This window comes from Podarcis raffonei, chromosome 2 (assembly GCF_027172205.1).
Source record: "Podarcis raffonei isolate rPodRaf1 chromosome 2, rPodRaf1.pri, whole genome shotgun sequence".
Taxonomy (NCBI): domain Eukaryota; kingdom Metazoa; phylum Chordata; class Lepidosauria; order Squamata; family Lacertidae; genus Podarcis; species Podarcis raffonei.
This window is the reverse complement of record NC_070603.1, coordinates 3,791,194-3,804,218: the sequence shown is the minus strand read 5'-3', so window position 1 is coordinate 3,804,218 and position 13,025 is coordinate 3,791,194. Positions and strand designations below refer to the sequence as shown.

General features: G+C 45.9%; 1 protein-coding gene across 2 annotated transcripts in view; it reads right to left on the bottom strand.

Moving 5' to 3' along the window:
- NXPH4 (neurexophilin 4) overlaps positions 1-13,025 on the bottom strand; it is an 82,185-nt gene that overhangs the window by 64,073 nt on the left and 5,087 nt on the right. Inside the window, exon 2 of one of the 2 annotated variants that reach the window (XR_008328150.1) lies at positions 242-718. The exons of the other annotated variant lie outside the window; for it this stretch is intronic. The gene's annotated coding sequence lies outside the window, so the exon portion shown is untranslated. Of the gene's footprint in view, positions 1-241; positions 719-13,025 lie in introns of those variants that run through there. 2 annotated transcript variants of the gene reach the window in all.

The window sequence follows — 13,025 nt, the reverse complement described above, 5'->3', positions numbered from 1 at the left end:
ACATATGTATATATAAAGCTGGAGTAAAGATGTGCATCTTCAGCGTAGAACAAAAACTACATAAGGAAGACACATTCCCACCCTCACAAGATTCAAAAGAGCTTTATTAAAACGGACGTGCACAATGACCTAGTGGAGCATAGACTTTCTGTGACTGTGATATAGATGTAGATACGTGTGTGTAAGAGAGAGAGAGAGAGAGAGAGAGAGAGAGAGAAGGTATATATATATATATGGCAGATGTTCTTCTGCCCTTCAGGGGAGCGAAAGAAATTAAAAAGTATTTGTCCACTGTGAGTGCTAACTGTGTGAGTTCAGCTGCCTGCGACCAGCACTGAAGGAGGGATTAGAGATAAAGAGACAGCCGGTCCACCATGGGACAGTTCCCCCCTCCCCCAAAACCCCTCAAGAGCTGAAGCAGCAGCTTTTATAGCATCCCCACAACAGGCCCTGGGAGGAAGAAGGGGGAAATTAATTCCAATCCTAGAGTGAGCCTTGGCGGCTCTTAATAGCCGAGATTGCAGTCCCGGTGCTCATTTGCCGAATGGCTTTTCGCCCGGCGATCCGGGGGTTGATTATTTCTTTAGCATCAATCCAGTCGGGCGCGGAGAAAAGTTTTCATCTTCTCGGGGCCATTTAGCCTTGGCAGCAGAGGAGGAATGCTGAACAGGGGAAGCGATTCGGCTGGGGTGGGGAGAGGAAAGGGCTTTTCGATCACCTACAAAGAAAAGAGACACGAACCATTTGTTCCCGGGGTCTCGCGCCAACGCTGGCGACCTTTAAAAACCTGTGTCGCCGACACATGAGGATTTGCTAAGGAGGGATAATATTTTGCCTTGAATGCTCATTTGTAGCAGATTATGGTGACGGGAGCGATAGGCGCATGGCAACGCAATCGTTGCAGGAGTTGGAAGGACTTCAGAGGCCATCCATCTCAGCCCTTTGCCGCAAAGCTGGATCAGCTAACATAGATATCATTCTCTGCAATCCACACCAGCAGCACACACTCAGGAACTAGGTACCAATGTCCTTAGAGAGGAAACAGCCTAGGATGGCTCATGTAAGTAAGCCAAGCTGTGTGTAACAGGGGAAGGCAAATGCACATCTTGCTTCACCACAGAGCAGCCAGCGTCCTTTCATTCTTTAGTCCCACAGCTCTAGTAAGCTGACATATACACCATAATTCAAAGCACATTTTTCACCCAAGGAATCCCAGGAACTATAGTTTTTAATGGTGCTGGGAACTGTAGTTCTGTGAGGGGTAAACTACAGTTCCCAGGATTCTTTTTGACAGGGAATATGCTTTAAATGTATGGTGGATACACAGCCCAGGTTTCTGCTGATGAACATTTTGCTTTCAGCTTAAGTAAAATCAGTTGACTGCGCTTCACCCCTTTGAGGTGGGTTCCTGTCATCCTGAACACTGGACACTCCCTCACCAACAAACACTGCAGCAATAGTCTTCCGTCCAAGGGATCCAGTATAGAAAGCCTTACAAGTGAGAGCCAGTATTGTGTGATGGCTAGCATTAGACTTAAGAGAGGAAAAACTGGGTTTAAATACATGCCACAAAAGTTTCTAAATGATCTGGGGTCAGTCAGTATCTTCCAGTTTAACCTACTTCACAGGGTTGTTGTGTGAATATAATAGGGGAATCGTGTACAGTACTTCACCCTGAGTTCCCTAAAGCGAGGGTGGGCTAAGAATGTAAAATAAATAAATAACTGGGTTCAAAAGCAGAATTCAGGGACACTTTGGAGAGGAGTGTTCAATATGATACTGTTGACTCTTCCTAGTTTAGTCCTCCAGTTAAACGCAGACATCTATTAGGACATGGGTGTGATAGCCAGCCTGCAGCTTGAGTGTCACCACTCTCACCCATAGAGGGGTCCCATAGGCCTGGCACACTTGGGGGGCCCACAGAGCTACAGTCCCGCTTGCCTCTCCTGTTCTGCATTACAGCCTTCTTTCTGGCTCAGCAGACTAACACGAATGGCTCAGAGGAGAGGGGTTTGCATGTCTACTTTCATAATCAGTTAGCTTGCATGCCATTCTTCCACCAGAAACCTTGTGCAACATCTTACGACGTCAGAAACATTTACATAATATAGCACTGTTTCCAAATAATTCACAAACGACATTTAAATACTTATGCAAACATTAACCAGAGCAACACTTTGAGCCTGTTGCACACTTGCAAAAAATATTGGCCATTGTTAGCTTGGGGGATATCTTCCTCAACTGTGGGGGGTTTGCGGGGGAGAGGTAAAGCACAGTCTTGCCCCTAACCACCACTCCACTTCTGAATTTCTTGGCATTAAAGTTAGCATTTCACGAAAGAGGCACCAACCTTCCCACAATCTTTAAATCCAGCTGACTCTGACTACACAAACATCCCAATTCTCTCCTGCATTAACCAGTGTCCATGTGCAATACGGAAGGCTCAAATAGTTTTTAGCATTTTTGGGGGGAAACCCTCAGAAATACTAGCCTGGCTGATATTATGAATCCATGGCAGAGGTAGGACTTGAACTCTCCTCTCTTGGAAACAAGTCTAAGGCCCACTTTATAGAGGCTCCTGGGGCAGCATGGAATATTCCTGCCTCCGCAGTTACTCCCTCTACAAGTTTTGGACATCTTTGACCATGAAGTTTTGCTTTATGGTGTTTGTATAACAGAGAAGAAATACACTTCCCAAGGGAGTGTGGGCATCATCTCTCTGTTATAAAGCAAAAGCAAAAACAAAACAACCATGTGGACAGACATTTATTCCTGGAGTGATGTGGGAGAAACCACAGAAGCATCAGCAACCACATTGCTCCAGGTACAGATAAAGGAGCTCTAAACCCTCATCTGCACAGCCGCACTTCTGAATAAGACAAGCTCACACATGAACTTCCAGTGAATGCAAACGCAAAGAGCCCCCCGCCCTCCATGGACACTCTGCTTACTGGCCATAACATCCTGTGTCTGTCAATCTCCTCCCACACCTCCTGATAACCTAGCTCTGACGGTGCCCCTCAGTTCTGACCTCCAGCCTCCCTGTTTATACTGATTCTTGCAATGCTCTCAAAAATAATCAACCGCAAAGGGGGGGGGGATGGCAAAGGAAGAATATTTCATTCTTATTAAAAAGCAAGTGGCATTTGTCAGGAGAAGTCGGATTCTGCCCCAGTCTAGCCCCAGCTTCCCAGCCGCTGGTTCGTTTCTATTCCAGATGGATGTGCTGCGTCCTGCGATATGCGCAGCGCTTGTCTCGGGGTGGCAGACGGGGTCGTGTGCCTCCTTATTGAATTGCTCGCAGCCAAGGGTTTAAAGGCCGCAGCAGGGGGAGTGTTATTAAAAGGGAGGGAAATGAGTCATATTGGAAAGCTTCAATCTGAATTACAGTGTGTTTGTTCGGCAATATATTAGCTCTGGAGATGGCTGGAAAGAGACCAGCCAGCACTCCGGTCTCTTGGAGACAGCTTTTCAATCATGCATAGTTCCTAACATTAGCACCTCGGCTACTGCTGTAAGATGCAGGAATCCAGGCAGTATGCAACACTCAGAAAATAAATTTAATATCGATTAAGAGCACTTCAGAAATAATTATTAGTTAGAGTTATAGTTCCTCCTGTACCCAGGACTGCTGTACACTCTGCCCACAAGCACACTTGGTCCAAATTTAGCACCAAGGAAACAGATTCTGCAAATGGAATAAATTATGCAAATTAGAGCATTTTCGCTCTCATTTGAATAATACATTCCATTTCTGTTTTCCATGAGGGGGCAATGAGCTCTGCAGCACTCACCACCTCTGTTCTGCGGGAAGTCTCTTTAAACCCCTAACTCAATGTGTGAGATTTCCCCCAGTGGCACAATGGGTTAGTGCATCTGTTAACCACAAAGCTGGGGGTTCAAGCCCACCTAGGGATGGCTGTGGGGTTGGACTAGATGAGTCTTGGGGACATTTCCAACGCTACAATTCTATGATTTTACCTCATATGAGCTAGAAATGTTTAGCCCTGAGTGCTAGAAACTTGCTTTACTTTTTAAAGAGATTTCGCACAATGCTGAATTCTGCAAGAGATACCAAATTCGCTGCTTGCGGGCCCAGCCTTCCTCCACCTGCGGTTCATTCTCCATATCTCATTCAGGCTCACAATAAGCTTGTTAAGCCACGATGATTCCAGTGTAGTAAGTGGGGGGCAGTAAATGAGGCATTTTCAGACAGAACTGAATGTACTTCTTGCACCTCCTGAGACTGTAACACTTACCATTGGCTAGAATGCACATGAGACTTAACAATGGCTCCATTAGGGGACTTCCAGATGGGGGCTTAACCTCTCAATTTGATTGTTCTGATCTGCTTTTCCATGTGGGCAATTGGTATGCAAGTGTCCACACATTTTTCATAACCATTCTGCGGTATCCCATCTGTACCAGTGAGCAGTGCTTGGTGGAATGTTCTTAGGGTGTATTTTCTGGTCCTGCACCTCCGTCTTCCTCTACCTTTTCCCATTCTGGGCATGCAAGCAGGTATTTTTGTACCTCCACACATTTAAATAATAACACACACACACACCCCGAATCTGATGGCATTTTTTAAAAATCGAAAAATGGTGCCGAGGTCTTGCACAGTTTTTAACACAGAGGTCTTCCATGTTATTAGTTTTTTTAAAACAAAAAGAGCTCCACTGTATGTACAGTATTGGCATGACATTAGCTGAAGTGATTCCCCACATGTACTGTGTGGAGATCTTGTAGTTGTAATAATAGTAATAATAATAATTTCTCAAATTCAGATGCGCCTTTGGCATGCAGGAGTTGGTGGAAACGGGCATTGTTTGGGCCACCAGAAGCAAAATGGCTTTGGTTGTGCTCAATTGAGCAGCAAACTGAAATAAGGGTGTTGAAGTACAGATCACTAAGCACTTATCTTTATGGCATGTTAGGAAGTAGGTTAAATCTACTCAGATTTAACTCAGGGTAAATCTACCCACCCCACCCCTGAATTACTTTCCCCCCTCTCCCAGTTAAGGAGATGCAATTTCTGAGAGAGGGGCAATGGTTTGTGGGGACCTGTACCAGGCAGGAGGCAAGAATCAGAGGCATGGGGAAGCTTCGGAGCTGGAAAGTGGAGCACAGGATGGGTCAGAAGAAGAGGAGAAAAAGGCAGGTCAGGCAAGGGAAGGTGCTTCTCCACCCTTTCCTGCACCACTCTCCCAGAACGAGGAGGGAATTGAAACGGGATGCACAGAGAAAGTTTCCTTTCCATACAGGCACAGTCTCCAGCTGCAGGCACACAGCCCCTCGGAGGAAGGTGCATAAGCTGGTGGAGAGGGAATGGTCCCCCGTTGCTGCAACTACTCCATAGAATGCGGACCTGAGAATAGCTGCCTAGCCTTTAGATTGGGGTGTGTAGATATCCAGAGATGTAGAAGTGACTGTGCTATCTTTGAAAAGAAATACTTAACTATCTGCCATGTGTATTCCTGTCTGAGAAGTGCCCTTGACAGTTGTGTATGGCAATAGCAACAATAGCTAGAATTCAGGGACGCGGGTGGTGCTGTGGTCTAAACCACTGAGCATCTTGGGCTTGCCGATCAGAAGGTCGATGGTTCAAATCCACACAAAGAGGGGAGCTCCCGTTGCTCTGCCCTAGCTTCTGCCAACCCAGCACTTTGAAAGCATACCAGTGCAAGTAGATAGATAGGTACCGCTGTGGCGGGAAGGTAAACAGTGTTTCCGTGCGCTCTGTCTTCCGCCACGGTGTCCTGTTGCACCAGAAGCGGTTTAGTCCTGCTGGCCACATGACCCAGAAAGCTGTCTGTGGACAAATGCCGGCTCCCTTGGCTTGAAAGCGAGATGAACATCGTAACCCCATAGCTGCCTTTGACTGGACTTAACTGTCCAGAGGTCCTTTACCTTACCTTTTACTTTTAGATAGAATTCAAATAAGAGTGACATTTACATACTCAAACCTTACCCAGACAGAACAGATGTAGTCCCAAACTGGGGGAGCCTAAGCCAGAGAACTTGGTTCTCTGGCCTCTTGACAAACCCAGTCTTATAAAAATCCCTTGCTGTGATTTTGCCCCAGGCTTGTTGTTGTTGTTTTGAGTCAGAAGGTTGATCATGGTCTACTGGTGGTCTACAGGTCAGTTTCTAGAGGACCACCTTGCAATGAGTCCTAGATTAGCTGGACCTTGATCCAATCCAATCCATCCATCCATCTATCTACTTACCTACCTACCTACCTACCTACCTACCTACCTATGCACACATTAGAATGGCGGGGAGCAGATCATGCAAGGCAGATGCAAGACAACATCTGGTTTACAACATCTGGTTTCAGGGGTTGCTCCTGTGCATCGTCTTGGTGCTCATGCCAATGCGATTTCTTCTGGCAGCCTTTCAACACCACCACTCCAGTTATGCAGAACTGGTGGAGGAATTTTGTTGTTATTGGCACTGATTTGTCCTGAGAGACAAAATTGTTGGAGTTACAGCTCCTGCTGTCAGTGTAGAGAACAATATGGGAGAAAAATATTTTATTGCAGGGGTGACAGCTGAAGGTGTCAAGTTTCACTCTTATAGATGCACCATGGTGTTTCTTCTCTCTGCGCTTCTCCCAGTGGTCATTTCTCCTCTGGTCATTGCTGGGGATACATGACCTGAATGTCTGTCTCCAGGCACTACGGTCATCTGCAAGGGATTGCCACATGGCGGCATTGATGTTGCCAGCCTTCATCACGTTTGCAAACGTCTTTGTAACACAGAGTTGGTCTGCCAACAGTCCTGGTGCCTGAAGTCAGCTCCCTGTAGAGCATATCCTTTTGGATCCTGCCATTTTCCATTCTGTGTACATGACCAGGTCATCACTGAGACAGAAATGTGCGAACATGCTGGCAAAGTGGGCTTGGAAGAGCACATCTTTGTTTGAGACTCTGTCCTGCCGTGTGATGCCCAAAATCTTCCTGAGGCATTGAAGTGTCACTCCTGGTGGGTGTTAGTTGCCCGTGTCTCACTTCCATAAAGCAGCATGCTCAACACACAAACCTGGTAGACCTTCATCTTGGTATTTGGTTGTTGGCATCACATTTTCCCCACCACCACCCCTTTCAATTCCTTGGATTGCCCAGGCAAGGAAATGGGACAAGGGGAATGGATGACAGTCTGGGAGGGAGTAGAGCAGGGGTAGGCAACCTAAGACCCGTGGGCTGGATGCGGCCCAATCACCTTCTCAATCTGGCCCACAGACAGTCCGGGAATCAGCATGTTTTTACATAAGTAGAATGTGTGCTTTTATTTAAAATGCATCTCTGGGTTATTTGTGGGGCAGAGGAATTCGTTCATTTCCCCCAAAAAATATAGTCTGGCTCGCCACATGGTCTGAAGGACGCTGGACCGGCCCACAGCTGAAAAAGGTTGCTGACCCCTGGAGTAAAGCAATGCCAAGGAAAATCATATGGGTGTGCCGTGAGAGCTGAGAGGCTTGCTCCACTGAGGACATCGGGCGAACGCCAGCTGTGCCAGGATGTGCTGTATTCAATGCTGGGAGCTGATGGAATATACCAGTTCTATGGAAGTAATATGAGGTAGGAACATAAAACAGTGGGAGGCCTTCTTTATATAGCTTTAAGGTGGGGTTGGGGTGGGGTTGGGTTGGGTTGGGGTGGGTCCCCACCCCCCAGGAACACAGTCTCTTGGGCAAAGTGATCAGGGGTGACATATGGGTGGAGAATGGAGCCAAACTACAAAGTGAAAGATTATTGCTCAGCAGTAGTGAAACCTGCAATCAGCTGAGCAGAATCTGGAGGGTGGGGAGAGATCACATGGCAGGAAGTGCTGCACAACTGAACAGGGATTGCAGATCAATAGCAAGGAAAGAGCAGTCTAGGGAGAACAGGCTGGACCTGATGGGAGGAGGTGGGTATGGATCTAGAGGTTTGGCAGGCCAGATGACTCTCCCTGCTCTACAAGAAAAGAAGGCATCTCTTAAGTAATAAGGCATGAGATAGTCTTATTTTAACATTTAATCAATACAGGGCAGGAAAGGGAGGTGGATTCCCTAGATTTCCAAATTGTTCCCCGGATTTTTTTCCTGGTATTGCTGGGGGCCAGGCCTGTTTCTCCAAATCCTGCACAATGGAAACTCAAGATTTTTAACTCAGAATCAATTACATTATGGATTATCATTCAAACATTTTCAAATTAGTTTGTTTTGCATGTCTTATTCTGAATCAGCTATCCTTGGAGAAAGGGCAAGATAAAATGTGACCAATTAAAATAGTTTGGGGGGAGGGAATCACATACACACACCCCATACACTCTCCCAGGTGTTGCCAAATGACGTACTGTTTGGGTTTGGTATATGCAGAGAGCAGTATCACCGGAAGCCATGAAGGAACTACACATAAACAGAAGGAGCGAGTTTTTAGAAAGGCACTGTACATCTGAAACACATCTCTCAACAGTCATAAGGGCTAGAAACTTATGCTTAAATATAAAGAAAATACCAGTAACAAAACTGTAAAACAAAGTAAAAACAGCTGGGATTCTGAGGTATCCACATTCTGGCTGAAAACTGGCTATGCCAACTACAGCTTGTCCCAATTCTCAACAAGCTTCTTTGAGTTAAAGCTAAAAGGGGGCTAGAATGGAAACTGAGAGGAATAGAAATCAAGAGCTCCCCTTACTGGATGGACATGGAGCATGCAGGTGCAAAGCGGAAGAGAGGGAAGAAAAGGAAATCCACAGCAGGTTCTCTTCAGCCAGGGACAGCAGCTTCTGTCCACTCGCCCCTTGATAGTCAGACAAAAGGGTGTGCGAGGCTTGCTTAGATCAGTGACCCCTGGATCTCCAATATGGCCTTCTAGGCTTGCACAATGCGCTGTTGTTTTCCCCCGCCCAGTTCCTGGATGCACATACTTACCTTTCACATTTTTGTATGTATAATGAGTGAGGGTCTAATGAGACAAAGGGCTTGTCCACACTTAACTCTCCTCCGCTCTTTCCAGGCACAGTCCACAGTTTAAAGCTCTCTATCCAAACACCCCCCAGTTTTTTACCTTCATTTTTTTTGCTCCTGAGCTTTCCCCGCAAAATCCCACTCTTTAAAGCTCAATTGGAGCAAAGTCAACCTGTGGAAAACCAGAATTGGCAGTTGCTCCGATTGAGCTTTAAAGAGCAGGATTTTGCGGGGAAAACTTGGGGCAAAAAAACCAACCACAACAACACTCAGACACAGACCACTAAAGTGCAGACCTCCGTGTGGAAAGAGCAGGGCAAAAAGTAAGAGCGCATAAGCCTAAACTGAGGTGGAAAATACAGAAGAATATAGGAGCCAGAACTCCAAGGTTCAATTTGGAACTATGAGAGTAAATTGGACTGACTAAATAAGGCTAAAAGTGTTAATGCCTCCTGAGACTTGCACATACTCATACAGATGCATTTATTAATGGTTTACACCAGGCTTCCTCAACCTCAGCCCTCCAGATGTTTTTGGCCTACAACTCCCATGATCCCTAACTAGCAGGACCAGTGGTCAGGGATGCTGGGAATTGTAGTCTCAAAGCATCTGGAGGGCCGAGGTTGAGGAAGCCTGGTTTACATACTGCTTGTTCATAATATAAAATGTTTTTATGGCTTTATCTTCAGCTTCCCAACAACTATGTGGGAAGTAAGGCATCCCCATTTCTATTTTATATACTGAGGCCAACAAAGAGCAACTTGGCCAAACCCGAGTCAGCCACATCCCTTAGGCAGGAGGTCCGTGACCAAGCAAGGTTCTTAAATTTACCCTCCCAGCTCCAGGCCCACCTCTGTGTTCGCCATGTGGATGAAACTAGTTCTATGTGAGCCTGGGCCTTTCTTAAGGAAAAGGCAAAACAAATAGAGCAGGAATCCCATCACACATTAAAGGACAGAACATGAAGGCTGCCTAGAACTCCATCTGTATGGAAGGTGAGCCAGCACTGATTATGGCATTGCACCGCTTGCTCCACTGGGAGCCTGTCACACATGTGCCATTTTATGTAGCAGCCATGCAGCGGCCATTTTGTTTCCAGAGGGCCCAAGTCAGCCACATCCCTCAGGCATCTTGGCTCTCAGCCTGCTCCCCACTCTTTTAGTCCACAAGCGCACTTTTGCTTCTCATTTTCTCAGGTGTTCAAGTGCCCTTCTGAACCTAGCTGCTGCATCCATTAGAAAAAGCTGTTTCCCATGTTACATGATTGCTTCTCTCCCAAAATAAGAACTGTGTTTTGTCTGTTTACCTACCAGTCCCAATTACAATACGGGGGAGCCAGTCAGACAATGAGCTCTTAACAAGGCTGTGGCTAATGAAGAAGTGTGTCCTTGCTAATTAATACTGCTGAGATGGGGAATATTTCTTAGATTTGCTCAGTTCAGAATTGGGCAGGATAACTCCTTCAGTGCCCACCACCAGTCTTATAGACAAGAGCACCAGTTACTACTCCAGCCAGGGTTGCAAGAGTCAAAGAAAAGAAGTGTTATGGTGCACTGAATCAGTTTTACTGGAGGAGGAATTTCAGTGTTCCCTTTTTTCCATAATATTGCTGTAATAGTGGGAGAAGCAGCCCCTTTCAAAATTATCCCTTCTATACATCTGCTAACAGCTTCAAGGCCTCAATAAATCCCCCCTCCAGTTACAATCCAGGCCCATTTCTCTACGGGTTAAAAAATTCCCTGCCCCTCACATCATTATGTCAATCCAGTGTGAACGTTAATAGCTCCAAGTTGCTATGTAGCACTGGCTGTGAGTGGTATGAGCCAGAAAGGGGTTAAAGCCAAAGAGGAGGGATTTATTATTTTATCAAAATGAGGCTACGGCAGCTGTTTAAATGCAGGAACATCTGGCACCGCATGACCCTGTGAAACAGCAGGGCCAGACGGGGCTCCAGGCACCCATCAGCTACTTTAAGTGGCTATTGAGCGTAATAAATGGAAAAGAAAACGAAGCCAGCCCTTTCCCCAGGACAGGGCAATGCCGAACGCAGCAAGATAGCAAGCCCAGCAAAAGGACAGGCATTATTATCTGAGGATGAGGACACATGCCTTTGTCCTTGGGTCAGAAAAATAATAGGATGTTCATTTTGTGGAACTCCTTTAGAGACAGACATGTGTTAAACGTGTTGCATTTTGCAAGGGTGCCTCTACATCATGGGTAGGCACACTAAGGCCCGGGGGCCGGACGCGGCCCAATTGCCTTCTAAATCCGGCCTGCAGACGGTCCGGGAATCAGCGTGTTTTTACATGAGCAGAATGTGTCCTTTTATTTAAAATGCATCTCTGGGTTATTTGTGGGGCAAAGGAATTTGTTCATTTCCCCCCCCCAAAAAAAATCTAGTCTGCCCCCCCCCCAAGGTCTGAGGGACAGTTTGCTGACCCCTGCTCTACGTTATTAGAACCATTTTCATATGGGGGAAAGTGATGCACTAAATGCACCCTACTGAAGCAAACTGAGTGGAAAAACCAAAGTAGAGGTTTGTCCTGCACCCCATCTCTGATCTCTTGGCTCTGAACTAAATCCCATTTCCTCTGTAGGGCCAGGAATCATTTTTTTAAAAGTCCTGAGGTCGCTGCCTCCTGCTGCGACCATCAGCCCCTCCCCGCCCCTAGCCTCCAAAGAACTGAGGCAGTATATGAGCAGAACATAGGGAAGAACTCAGTGCTTTTTTCCTTTAAAAGTTTTGACTCACCATTTTATAGTTCAAATCGGGAAAAAGAAATACAGTACATGGATAAAAGTACAAAGATTCACAAAATGTTTAGGGGTATGCATTCCCCTGCGTCCCCCCAGAAAAAAGCACCGGAGGAACTACAGGAAACAAAGATGGAATCAGGAAAGGGGAAGGGCAGGGATTCTGCTGTAGCAATTTCCAAATCTCTCCTTTTCAATGTTTTTCCACTGTACATTTTTAAACACCACTGTTAGGTTGATATTTGAGGCTGGATTTGAGAAATCTGCATTGCTATAATAGATGAATATGGCTTTCTGGAATCTGAACCCTCACTTTTAGTTCAGTACAGCCTTCATTCTTCAAAAGCAGCAGAATTGCGGTCCTCATAACAAAGAGACACCTCTCACCAAAAATGTAAAAAATTGAGTAGCAATTTCTAAACACTCCAAAATGAGATTCTTGGGATGTCGGTGGCTGAGTGAGGGACACAGGGGCTCTCCAGATGTTGCTGGACTCCAAATCCTATGAGCCTCAGCTACCATAGGCAGTGGTTAGGAATGACGGGAAGCAGAATCCAGTCACAGCTGGAAGGCCACACCTTTGCTTTACATCCCCCAACCCTACCTCCTTGCTACATTTTTGGTCTTCTTCATTCATACACTTCTGGATCATGTTATTTCTAATGTTTTACCCACCCAGTTCCTCTTTTCCTCCAACATACTAGTCCTTGGTAAAGTAAATTCAAAATTCTACTGTCTCTTTTGCAACCACAATGCAAGCACACCAAGCAGATTAGCACTATTCTATTCCATCCTGCAATGTTTGGGGATTTCTTACTTTTTTTTAGCTCAGAGCTGTAGATCCCACTCCTCATAATCTCCCAGCATCTGCTGACAGAAATGTACACAAGCACAAAACAAGTTAATGGACAGGGTCCTGTTGACCCGGATGGTGCTGAACCACAGGGGGCTGCCATTAATAAGCTTTTTTCAATTTGCAAAAGCAAAGTTAGAAATTTCTCTAAATACTGTGTGCTGGTTAAACACCATAAACAACATTTGGGTAAGAAGCTCAACATCAACTGAACTGTTTTCAAAAAGCAGTATCAACTATCAAAATCTGTAGATTTCCCCACCACCACTTTGTTAAAATAACTTCAGGTTGGTTTGTGGATAATCAGAGTTCCCACCTCAACTTGACAAAATACTCTAGTTGAAGGTTGATCAGCATGGAAAGGGAACTCTGGGCTGAGAGTCAACAAGATTTTCAGCTGAACCCCCTTGCAGAGCTTGCCATGTGCCAAAATGCTAGCATCTTCAGAGAGACAATGTACAT